The sequence below is a fragment of the Cibotium barometz genome, chromosome 18 (genome assembly GCF_041138505.1).
Source record: "Cibotium barometz isolate CiBa-2024 chromosome 18, ASM4113850v1, whole genome shotgun sequence".
In the NCBI taxonomy this organism is placed as follows: domain Eukaryota; kingdom Viridiplantae; phylum Streptophyta; class Polypodiopsida; order Cyatheales; family Cibotiaceae; genus Cibotium; species Cibotium barometz.
Genome location: NC_141063.1, coordinates 19,374,132 through 19,387,367, shown reverse-complemented (window position 1 = coordinate 19,387,367; position 13,236 = coordinate 19,374,132). Strand labels below are relative to the sequence as shown.

At 46.5% G+C, this 13,236-nt stretch overlaps 1 protein-coding gene across 2 annotated transcripts in view; it reads right to left on the bottom strand.

Moving 5' to 3' along the window:
• Positions 1-12,369, bottom strand: part of LOC147629035 (uncharacterized) — an 85,971-nt gene extending 73,602 nt beyond the window's left edge. Inside the window, exon 1 of one of the 2 annotated variants that reach the window (XM_086812252.1) lies at positions 11,949-12,369. The gene's annotated coding sequence lies outside the window, so the exon portion shown is untranslated. The remainder of the gene's footprint in view (positions 1-11,948) is intronic. The other variant, XM_086812253.1, reaches the window with a different exon arrangement.
• Positions 12,370-13,236: the final 867 nt, after the last annotated feature.

Sequence of the window (13,236 nt, the reverse complement as noted above, 5' to 3'; positions counted from 1 at the left end):
ATGCCATGGCTAAGCTTCAGCATGAACAGCATAATCCGCGATTAGGATAATCAGTTAGGACAGCATTTAGGTCATCTGCAGTATTAGAGCCATCATCATCAACAGTAGCATCAGCATCATTATCATCATCAGCATCATTACCATCATCAGCATCATTAGCATCAGTGTCATCAGCATCAGCAGCACCATCATCATCATCACCTCGAGGCATGGGACCCCTGTCGGCTACCTGTAGACATCCTGTCAGCAGCCACAAGGAGCCCTAGCAGCAGGTGGGGCAGCACTATGTTCAAGGCCAGCATTGTTTGGGCAGCATCAAGTCAAAGCACAGCATTTAAGGCATATTCTTGTGAATAATCCATGTCCAAACCTGGCCGATAGCACTTCTGCTGGCTGACCAGCTACCTCCACACATATATAAGCAAAACCCAACATTTGCATCCGTCTCAAGCAGTCATTCATTCATCATACATCATTGTAGTTGTCAGTGAAGTTATGTAGGAGCCGGAGGTCAACCCCTTTGGGGATGACCAAGGGCTCAGTCTATCACATGCGGAAGCTTTGAGAGTCTTCTTTTAGCCCTAAACACCATCCTAGAACATGCTTGATATTCAAACTGCATGCAGAAGATAGAGAGAAGAGAGAGAGAGAGATAGCTGGGTATTCAGTATAGTCTATAGTACAAAAAGGATGCACAAATCTTGGCTAGCCCATGGCTGCATTTAAAAGGTAGAAAACCTAATCTAATTCCTATTCTATGACTCAGCCTATGGGAGGGCTGAATAAACAAAACAATGAGCACATATGCCTTAAATAGGCCTTGGAACTGCCTATTGCACTGGCCGACAGCAGGTCCGCCAGGTCTTGGACAAATAATCCATGAATTGTTGTAGCCGATTGGTCATAAACCTTTTATGCGCTGGCCGACAACCCTCCCTTGTCCTCCACCTCCCCTGCCCATACCAACAACATATGCTCTTGATCTCGTTCAAATATAGTTCTTTATCTTGTTGCCCCTTCAGGATTAGTCCTGGGATCAGCTTGCACATGACATCCCCCTCTGCTAAACTTAATGACGGGATTCCAAATTCTATTATTGGATGATTGCCATCATCCCATTGTCTATTCACGGTGTCCCAAACCTGTCATACTTCCCTTCCTGGCAACCTTTTTGCTAAAAACCTGCCCCGTCTCCAAATCCACTCCACCTCTAATGAAGATCTATGCAACTGTTCCATCCCGTCCCCTTTCCCTTCATGCCTTGTCCCTGATCACTTTCTCTGGTCTTCTTTTCCTGATTATAGTCTGGCACTCTCACTCGAGGATCATCCTCCCTTGGAACCGTTGCCTCAAAGCCTTTCCTGGTGTGCCCTAAGTGGCACCTAACACACAGGACTGCCATTCCCCTTCGGCCTTGTGGAACACCACAAACCAACCTCTTGGGAACTTCTTCCATGTCTTGTGTTCCTATCCTTGGACTCTGCAACTTCATCTGGAACACCATCAGTGTTCAGCCTGTTAGCAATCATCTCCTGTCTGTACACTATGTCAGTGTAACTTGGTTGAACACAATGCTAATCAATACACTTAAATACACTAAGATTTTATGAACACATGCTTAATACAAGAAGTAATTTACTGAATTGACAAGAGACACACAACGAGCCAGAACACCTGGCCCCTCCCTCAAATAAAGTATATTGATCTTGGGAGAATCAAGTACATAGTGTCATGGGCATTTCTGACCAGATTTCCATACCAATGCATATGAATACAATATTGCAAACAAGTGGTTGTCAATGTAGACTTGCAACTAACACTACCCACTCAAGTGCCCATGTTTCCTACCATCTCCTCTATATTGTTCCACCAACACAAGGTAGCAACAATCTGCAAGAGAGCACGTACGACAAGAGAACACTACACAGAGTATGTCATCTTGTAATCCGGTTCCTCCCTTCTGCTACTTGCTTCCATAATTAAGCATAAAAGCTTACCAATTGCAAGTAGAGTCGATGACAGCAGAAGTCTTCGCAATGGAGGTCCTTGGAGTGATGAGATCTTCGATTAAAAGTCTTCAAGAGGATGAAGGGAACCCTCGGAAAGCTTCCCCTATGGTTCAACTTGAGAAAGGAGAGCTAAAATTAGGGTTTTCAAAGAGAGCTGTTTTGCTGAATTTCAATCATTGGGAGTGTGTAGGAGAGTGATTAGCACCCAGAAACACTCTTGGAAGCTTGGGAAACACCTTAGTAAGCTTGGATATGGAGTTGGGAAGGAGAGAGTGCAAAAAATACAGCCCAAATGCCCTCATGAAGGAGGCGCCTATCTCTAGAGAGAGGAGGAGGAGTGAGGTGGTGAGTTGTCCAGTATAGGTGGCAGGCAAGTGATTTGTGGAGCAAGCTAGAGAGGACACATGGCTGGTTACTTCCTTTGTACAAAGAAGATAAGGTCTGGGCGGTGGACATTGGGTTTTGTCCACCTCGGGACATCAGTGTGTGTGAACACTGGGTTGGTCATAATTTTTAAGTGAGTTTTGGTCGCCCAAAACTTAATGCAGTGTGTACACACTCACTTATAAATTAGTGTTAACTCCTAAGGCTAGGTTTATGACCAATACTTACCACCTGTCACATGCCACATAACCATGTCAAAAGACAGTTTTACACACACGGTTCGCGGGCGGGCGTCCCCTTACCTGGAACTACACATTGGTCAAACAAGCATGAAAACAGCATGCAATTTCAATTGCAAGCAAGCACATAAAGATGCTATGCAATGCAGCATTGGTATGGACAATCCCCGTTCATGAGACTATACCAAAATAGATGTGCTCCATGAAAGTACACGAAGTACCAAACCCAATGGAACACCAATCCACCAGGCATTTCTGGGCATGTACACAGAGGCACAAGTCTCAACGGAAAGCCAAGTCCACAGTATCACATGAGTGGCATCAATCCCCAGCATAAACAACTGCCATGGACACCAGTCCAATGTACATACATGATAAGAAAGCACGAGTGGACCAATTGGGTGGCCAAATGGTGACAGTCAGGGCCTCTGTTGTGGGTGTGCCCGCCCGGTTTAGTGTCTTCCCTTTTTCCTACTTATCTGGAGGTGTGTATGGGCTGTCGGCTGCCCCCAGATGCTGGCCGACTGTGTTTTCTTGCTGCCCGACCGATTCCTGTGTGCTGGCCGACTAGGTTTACACTGGCAGACTGTCAATTTGCTGGTCGTGGGTAGCCAAGGCTGCTGTCGACTGATTATGGACTGGCTTACCAGCATACAGGGGCCATATAAAATGGCCCCTTGCCCCCACACTCCATCTTGTATATTTTCAGGATTTTATTGGTGTATATAACAGAGTTACACAGCTTCTTTCATCTGTGTGTTGCTCTCTACAGCAGTTGTCTTCATTTCCGCTGTGCATTCTGACATGGTATCAGAGCCCCAGGTGGCCTGAAGCTTGGACATACTGAGACGTGGAGGGTTTGTTGATTTGAGGTGCTGATTGGAGACTGTTTGGGCTATACGGGACTTGGAGAACGGTTAGAAGGCGGCCATCACCGTTGGACAGCCACCTTGCATTTTATTTGCAGCCTCTTCTTCTTCTTTTTCCCACCCACCCTCCCTTCACAAGACCTTGTGAACCCTTGAGATGGCTGATTTGCTTGAGATGGCTAGGAAGCACGTGAAGATCCCGACACTCTGATGAATCCTACAAAGTCGTCAACGATGTGGGAGCACATCAACGAGTTGCAAGCTCTTCAGCAGGAGGTTCTCCAAGCCAGGAAAGAGATATAGTCAGAGGATATGGCCATCACGTTGTTGTCACATTTGCCCTCTCAGTACTCAGCATTTTACTCCTCTTTAATCACCAGTGGTGGCAGGCTCAGCACCATCACATGGGAAGAGCTTGTGCCCATGGTCTTGGACCAAGAAGAGCGATTTACGAACCCTCCAAAGGGTAGAGGTTCTAAGGCCTTGACTGGCCAACGGTCGAAAGGCCGTAACAACAACAACAAGGACAAAGGGAAGTCTTCATCGGAGAAGTCTTTTGAGAAGAAGCCTGATTCAGACCGTGATAAACTGAAGGCCGAGAGGACCTGTAATGATTGTGGCAAGAAAGACCACTATTGGAGGAAGTGTCCCAAGAGAACTGGGAAGAGTGTTGATTCTTTAGCTTCAGCTGCAAAGACTCCAGCCTTTGTGCACTTGGAGATGTTGGACACCGATGCTTCATCTTCTTCGAGCGAGGACGTAGTTGACTTCACCGCCAAGGATACTCGGGAATGGATTCTTGATAGTGGTGCTTCCAGGTACATGACTCCTTCCCGTGACTTCTTTCACGATCTGAAATGGCAGTCAGGTCCCATTTTCATTGGCGACAATTCCACCATACCGATTCACAGTGAGGGCCGGATGGAGATCATCCCCAATGGCAGCGGAGGGAAGCATTCCTCTCGTGTTCTTTACGTCCCCGCACTTGGTTTTCATCTGTTGTCAGTGCATGAGGTTTGCAAGACTGGCTTCCGCGGTTGGAGTTTGAGGAGCATTCTGTTGCTCTATGGGACCGCGAGACTGGCCAGGTTGTTTGGGGAGGCGGAGTGGAGAATGGTATATACAAACTCTCAGCACTCTCCTCCTTGACAGGTTCTCAGATTGGTGATTTGTGGCACTTTCGGTTTGGCCACTTGAATGTGGATGCGCTGCGGCGGCGAGCTTTCCGAGACCAGATTGTGGTTGGCTTGCCAGATGTTGGCAACAGGCAGGCACGCTATAGTTCTTGCATTCGTGGTAAGCAACACAGGGAATCTTTTCCGAAGCAGGCTTCCAGGTGGGCTTCGAAACCTCTAGAGTTGGTACACACTCACTTGTGTGGACCTATGCAGACGCCATCCTTGGGAGGTTCTTTGTATTTCATGCTGCTGCTTGATGATTGTAACAGATTCACTTGGGTTTATTTTCTTTCACAGAAGGACTCAGTTCAAGGAGTGGCAGGAGAAAGAGTCTGGCTTGTAGATAAAGACTCTTAGGGCTGACAAAGGAGGAGAGTTTTCTTCCAATGCATTCGTGCGGTTTTGTGCGGAACATGGCATCAAGCGGAAGCTGGCCAATACAGGTACCTTCAGAGAATGGGGTAGTTGAGCGTAAGAACAGGACTGTGGTGGAGATGGCGATCACGATGCTCGAGCATCGTGATCTTCCTTGTCCACTTTGGGGAGAGGCTATGGCTACGACTGTCCATATCCTCAACCGTTCTTCGACGACTTCAGTACCGAACATGACTCCCTTTGAGGCGTATTTTGGCAGGAAACCAGATGTCTCCCATTTCTGTGTGTTTGGGAGTGATGCATATGTTCACATTCCAAAGAAGCTAGAGGGGGAAGCTTGACTCAAAGTCCCAAAAGCTTGTCTTTGTGGGATATAACTCTCTTTCCAAGGGATACAGGTTGTATGATCCAGAGAGGAACAAGGTAGTCGTCAGTAGAGATGTGGTTTTTGATGAGCATGTTCCAGTTTCCACTATTGATGAGCCGCCACTTCTTGGAGACCCAGATGATTCTGATGATGATTCCCAGTCGATTGTTCCAGCTGGACAGCCTCAGTCAGTTGAAGAGGTTGAACCCGCAGCACGAGATGAGCCCCCGCAGAAGCAAGAGGCTCCGCGTTCTGTTGGAGTACCCAGGTGACGAAGGCTGCCTTGTCAAAGGAGTTTGAGATGACCGATTAAAGCTTACTCCACTTCTTCTTGGAATTGGAGATCTGGCAGACCCAGAGGGGGTTCTTTGTCTCTCAACAGCAGTATGTCCATGAGTTGCTTGAGGCCTTTGGGATGGAGAACTACAAGCCTATCACGTCACCGATGGACCCGAACACAAAATTTACAATTAATGATCCTTGTGAGCCAGTTGATGCCTCTCTGTACACCGGAAGCTGGTTGGTTCATTGATCTGGTTGTTGAACACCAGATTGGACTTGAGCTTTCTTGTCGGGCTGTTGAGCGCCGTTGAAGTCTCATTGGGACACAGGATTGCGGATCTTGCGGTATCTGCAGGGTACGAAGGATCTTGGACTCTTCTACACCACTGGAGGTGAAACGAAGGAACGAGTTTGACTCCAAGGTTGGAGTGACTCAGATTGGGGAGGAGATCTACATCAAGCTACAGTTTTACCCTCAGCTCAGGAGCTGTTTCATGGAGCAGCCAACAAGCAGCCAACTATTGCCTTGTCGTCTACAGAGGCAGAGTACCGGGCTGCTTGTGCTGCTGTTTGCAAGGTTGTGGCTGCGGAGGTTGCTTGGCGAGATTGGGTTTCCACACAGCAGGAGCCCACGGTCATCCAGTGCGATATCCAAAGCTGTATCGCTATTGCTCGAAACCGGTCTTCCATGCCCTGACCAAGCACATAGAGATACAATATCACTTTGTTTGTGAGAAGATCTTGGCTGGTGACATATTGCTTCTTTATTGTTCGACAGAGGACAATGCGGCAGACCTCTTCACGAAGTCTCTACCTCAGGCTATGTCACCACTTCTCTGGCAGACGTCTGAAATGATGTCATGATTGAATACATGTGAAAGGGCTCAATGGAAGGATTGGTATCTTGGTGTGAGTTCCTGGCATGATTTATGAACTCATGGAAGGGTGGTAACCCTGGTGAGTGACTTTGGACTCATGGAAGGGTGGTTACCCTGGTGAGTACTTTTTGGTCCTGTGGACGGCGCCTGTGAACGGGCTAGTTGGATGTACAAGATGTAAGTTGGGAGATTTCATCCACTATGTTTGTGCACCAACATATGTATGTGAGTTGCACATGCATGGATGGACGCCCGGACAACCCATGGATACGCGTGTGCACACCTGTTTGGGACTCATATGGTTTCCTTATGTGTTTTGCAGGTAGTAAGTGTGCACACTTAACCCAATTTATTCATTCATGTTACTAAGGTTTATTGGGTGCAGGGTTCACATTCACTTAAAGTGTGGGCGGACATACTTATAATTTTATAAGTGAGCTCACATAAGGGTGGACTATTTTTAATGAACCAAGGCCAAATATGAGAGATGGGCACCCGGGCACTCCCAAAAAGCTCCACGAGTTGCTATTTTGGGTGTGGGAGGGCCAAAGTGGGCAAGCCTTGACTTGTAGAGCACTCAACTGGAAATCGTGGGCTGTTAGGAACTGTGTGGACAGGAAAAACAGCAAGTTTACTCATACGCATGAGCTCTACAGGTGGAATACATGCGAAGTACAAGGGTCCCAGGGCCGGCTGGCTGCTATTTCTCTCTCTACACGGCAGGTCGACTTCATCTACAGGGGCTGCAGGCTGATCGATTTGGCTCTAGGAGCTTGTGCATGGCTGTTGGGACTGTTTTGGGCTTCTCTGCTGAGAATAGGGCTTGGACGGAGTGAGCAGAGCCTCTACAGGAGCTGGCCGACTGTTATAAGGGCCATTATTGGCTGTTTTTACAGGTTTGCAGGAGGTTTCTCGTGACGAAACTTGAGCAAACATGTCCCTAGACAAGTACCAGGCCTGGGGATGTGATTTGGTGGAACTTGTGGGTGGCCAGTGAGCCAAAACCATGGCTGGTTACTGTTTTGCAGGTTTGGGACAGCACTTTGTTATAGAGGGTTGGTGACCGCTCTATCAAAGTACTGGAGTGGTTGGTGATCACTCTACCCTGGTTGGTGACCGAGGGTATTCTACAGGAGCGGTTGGTGATCGCTCAACCTTGGTTGGTGACCGTGGGTGTTGCAACAGGAGTGGTTGGTGACCGCTCGACCTTGGTTGGTGACCGAGGAGTTGCAGGTAATGTGTTTACCTATGTTTTCACAGTTGGATAAAACTGGTGTCGGCTTGTCATGTGCACACTGTGTATCTACCGTGTGCTACACGCACACAAGACTAGCTTCGAGGTTGGGGAAGCTTGGAGCTAGGCAGGCTGATTGACGAGCTCAGTCAAGGATAGACTAATGGGCATGCACCCGAGTGTGGACGCCCGATGACCAGCCAAGAGCCTATAAAAGGGTGGCCAAGGTTAGTCATTAGTCATACAGAGTCTCGCGTTTCTTTGTGAGAGCTATCTCAAAAATATGCACAATCTCGAAAGAAGTGTCCACCACAGGTACCAAGGTTGCCACAAAAGCCCGAACCACCACAATACCCCCTCTGCAAAAGGGAATGTCCACCGGAGAGGAAAACGCAGCCAAAGAGGGGCTGCCGTCCTGAGAAAACAGGCCGCCTAGATCCAAACTCCAAGAAGAAGAAAAACGTTGATGAGAAATTACCTTCAGGCTGTAAGCGATGAAGCCAAAGTGAAGGGAAAGCAATCAGCAGTAGCTGTCCAAAAAACGCAGCAACCAGGGGGCTGCAAATCTGAGAAAAGCGCAGAGGTAAAGGGGCTTTAGATACGGCTGAATCTAGGGCAGCAGAGGGAATCGCTGAACCGGGAGTGATGACACCGTGAAAGAGTGCACAAAGCGGAAGCAAATAAGCACTAGAGTGTGCTGAGTAGAGAGTACAAGAGAGAGAGAGAGAGATGGAGCAACTATGCTGAATATACTGAAGTGATACAATCCCAAGCAAGAGACAGAAATAGTCTCATAAGTGAGGGAGCAAAAGAAAGACTAGGCAAGATACAAAAGTGAGCGGCCAGCCCACCTATTTATAGGTGGGAAGAGCTGGTCGACTGGACATGCTAGAACTGGCTGACTGGGCATGATAAAGCTGGCCGACTGGGAAAATGCATCCAGGCTGGGAAAAATCCCAGAAAAATATGTAAATAAGGGGTGGCCAGCCCACAATCAAGGGCCATGCAAAAGGGACCAAAAAGACACCAAACATGGGCAGAAACTGGGGATGAATGTGCTAACAATGCAGTGGATGATGATAAGACAGAACCGAGCATCCAATATGCTTCTCAAAGCAGGGTCCACCAAGTGAGGTGTGAAGACGGATATCCACACACTAGCTCCTTCCAACAATAACTGAGTGTAGAAAGACCAAGTATGATAGTTGGTTGATGTAAGCTTCATGGAGTCACTGACTTGGGGAGGATTGTAGGATGGTATATGGGTAGGGGTGGGAGTAAGAACTGGATGAGAGAAACTCATAGAAGAAAGATTGGGAAGAGGAACCACCTAGGGTGCGGGAGCAGCGATCCAGGCTGTGTAGGCATTGGAGTATCAACTGGAGAAGGAGCAACAGTAGAGAAATCTCTTGAAGCCATGTCCTTTGATAAGAAACCTTCTCTGAAGCAAGAGGGCTGTAAAAAAACAGCAAATAGCCTCCTCTCAAGCTATGCATAGCAAGAGGAGAGAAAGAAGAAAGGGAGGGAGGCTGGGAAACAAAAAGTTAAAGCAAATCTCTCAGGAACCTTGTCCTCAGCACCTAGAAGAAGGCCCCAGCCTCCAACAACAAAAACACAGTGGTCCCACGCTACAAATGCAAAAAACGCAGCACTCTTGAGGAAGCCTCTTCTCCAAGAAGAAAAACGCACACTTTCCTGCCTGTAGGTCAGTGTTCGGCTCTGATACCATGAAACAAAGAGAAAACACCGGTTGTAGGCACAAGTACAAACTGTAGAATGTTGTAGACAGTTTATTATTGCTGAAAATGAGCACAAGGGAAGCCCGTAGGTGCTTACAAGCATAAGAGACTGTTGCAACCGCCAATGACCTCAAGCAAATATGCAAAAGTGAGATGAGATATGAGGAGAAGGGTGTGAACCCTTATATATCTCCCATATGAGCAAGTCGGCCAGCTGCAGCAAGCCAACAGCAAATCCTAAGTGATGTCTACTAGAGATGCCTCATAGAAATGACCAGTACAAGCATAACATGAAGACCATCTGGAGATGATATATTTTCCAACAACTTTTGGGCTAGTTGGCTGGCCAACCCTAATCTAGGGTGTTCACACCGTAATAATAATAATAATATTGTCCACACTTGGTTGCTCATTAGACGCTTGGACAAGAATACAATGACTTGGCACAAATGCCCTTAAATACACATGAATCCGGCCATGCACTCGACCTCAAAGTTGACCAATGGAGAAACCATGTCGACGTCACACTTGGGAGAGTGCACACAACATCCCCTCCAGCTTAACTTGGAGCATGGGTGCACATAATGCATGTTTGCTCCACATTGTCAGTCCGACTATGGACTCAACCTCCAACATGTTACCCCTGTCACCATCTCCATGGGATCTGCAAGCACTGAAACTCACCCGTTGCCTCTGGATGCTCTGCTGGCGTGGTAGACTCCATGCAAGCTACTGAAGCACTCAACTCATCCTCCTCAACGGATTCAGAGAGACATGCCTTACTCTCAAGTGTTGTCACCTCCTCAATGAATGTGATGATCTCAACGACACTACCTCGGGAACCGTTGGTGGCTCTACACAACTGGACATTTGTGCTCCTTGGTTGACCTCAAAAAGCTGCCCTTGGTCTTCAACTACGGCACTCTCTTTGACTTCACCACAACTGCTTCCACTCTTGTACTTGATCTCATGAATGCAACCATCATGGCCGGTAATTCCACCCTTTGTTTGGCAAAAACTAGTCCATCGCTTTCAAACATCCAACTCGGTGCTCTTCTTCTTGGGCTTGGCGTTGTTCCTATTTTCACTTCACTTCCTCATGTGCCCTTCTGGCTTCGTCTGCTCGCTCCACGGCTTCCTGTCTTCTTTCTTCATATGCCTAACTGCATCGATCTTCACATTCCTTGGATGCTTGAAGAACCTCTTCCCAAACAGCGTTTGTCAATGCCATGAAGAGTTGCTTGCTGCTTTGAATGACCACGCAACCTTGTGAGAAACAAAATTTTCAACACCTCTCGGTCAAGGAAATGATGAGGGCTTCATCCCTCCAGATGCGCAGGGCCGGGTGGGGCAAGGAAAGTCAGAATACCCAAAACGCAAGATGATTGCTCCATTGTACCCTCTTCTTGACACCTTCGACTGCACTTGCTGAAAATTTGTTGTCCCACGGAAGCTGAACTTGACTGAGACTTACCGGGTGGTTCTCGGCATGGCTTGGACTGATTGTTGCCGCCCCTTGGCTGTGCATTTTGATGCTGTTGGATGCCCTCCTTATGCAGTGCTTTGCCTCCCTCATCTTGCATTGAGTGCCCACCGTTGGACCCCCCTTTATGCACCTTCTTCACCCCTGTTTGGCTGCGTTGGGATGCACCAATAGACCACCTTGTCTTGCTTGCTCTGTCTGCCCTCTACTTAGTGTGTTTTGCCCTCCTTCTTGACCATTGGTTGAGCACCCCTTACATAGACAAGCTGTATGGTAGAGATCTACAAAATGCAACCTTGATGAAGAGAACGCAAACATGAGGTGAAAATCCTGATGATGATGGAGTTCTTCGCAGTTATCACAATACGTCCGAAGACTAACGCCTAATCAGAGTCTTAAACCCATGCACATACTTCTTCATGCAAGATACGCAGTAGATAAAAAGAGATGACCTAACTTACTGATGTATTCATATGCATGACTTATTTACAACCTACTGATCCGATTTATGGCTTTTTCCCTGAGGAAGTGATGAACAACACGTTGTAAATCCCAAACATCTGCTTTTTTTAACCCAGAATCGTTTTTTTAACCCATGAATCGAGTCGGCTTCCAACAATGTGGCAGCCGATGCATACTTGTACAGGTAGGGTAAGGCTCCTTTGCCATGCTCTGAGGGTTACTCAAAAAGAAGAGCATGGAGTAGAGAAAGTAGGGTTACGCAGAGCAAGAAGCACCAAGAGCGAGTTTATCTTCACTGGATTAAAAGAAAATTAAGCCGTTACCAAGAATAAAAATTACTCCAATCCGGCAACCAGAAACGATGGCGATGGAGAGATAAAAGCGTGTATATCACACTTAAGCAGTTAATTAAGCTAGGAATAGAAAATAACGAAGATAGTGCAAAGTACCTCAGGCAGCAGGAGATCGGCAGTTGCATTTTCGGCGGGGAAGGTGCGCGCTTGATTGTTGACAGTCAATTCAGCTCCTCTGCAGGATGAGAGGGGAAGGGGGCGTAATTAGTGTCGTAGCAGCAGACGAGGATTAGTGCCGAGTTACAAAAAGGTTAGTGGGGTTGTGGGATTGTGTCAGGATAAAAGTTCACGGGAGCGAAGACAGGTGGAAATCACGAGGAGAAAGGATGGAGCGGGGGGGAGAAAATCTAGTGGTAGAGAGAGAGATATCACTGGCTTTCTTGCAGGCGAGAGAGAAAGCAGGAAAAAAGCGGGCGGCAAGCCTTTTTTTTGCGCTAATGTCTGTCCAAGGTTTAAACTTTAAGTCATTGCTTAACAAGTTAGAAAAGCCTTTGGAAGAGAAGATGAATCAAGGGTTTTTCTTTGTTTTTTTTTTTTCCTAAGGGACACATCGTATGTTGATGTGTCCTTTTTTTTTATATAGGTATCATTGTTTGAGCATTTAATGTAAGCTAATGTCTATCCAAGGTTTAAACTTTAAAGTTTACATCATTGGTTAACAAGTTAGAAAAGCCATTGGAAGAGAAGATGAATTAAGACCAGTCCTTCCAAAAATCGAAGAATCGAGAAGCTTCCTGTGTGTTTTTCTTTGCTTTTTTTTGTAAAGGACACATCATATGTTGATGTGTCCCTTTCTATAATCAAGCCCATGTCTCAAGATATGGAAGTTGGGACTTGTCAAACTTTTTTGACGCACCGTAAAATACCTACAAATTTTCAAAATGTCTGTCAAAAATTACACTAAAATATAAAAAGACTTGCTATATTTCACTAATTTTGAAGGCCAAGAGTGCTTGTCGAAAATCAAGCCTTCCCCACCATGGTGCAACCAATGTTAGAAATAAATTTTTTTCTCTAACGAGTGAAAAAAAGGATGACCTTCAAGCCCAACTGGTTTTTATTGAAAAAATACATCGATTAATCGGTTTTATAACTAAAACTTCAAAATTTTGAATCGTTAAATTTAAGGCTAGGCAAAATTATAACCGATTTTTCTATATTTGAGTTGTAAAAATTACACTAAAGGACGGTTTTTTTCTGACACTGGGTGCAACAATTCTAGTTCACAACCACACCACAAGTAGGTGTTTTTGCCTTATCGTCGTTTTATTTTCTTATTTTTTATTACGAAAGAGAAGCACACACACTCTTTCAACTCATGAGGAGGGGTGGGCCAGAATAGAAGCCGGCTATTGTCCCCACTCCCATTTTATTATTCATAAAA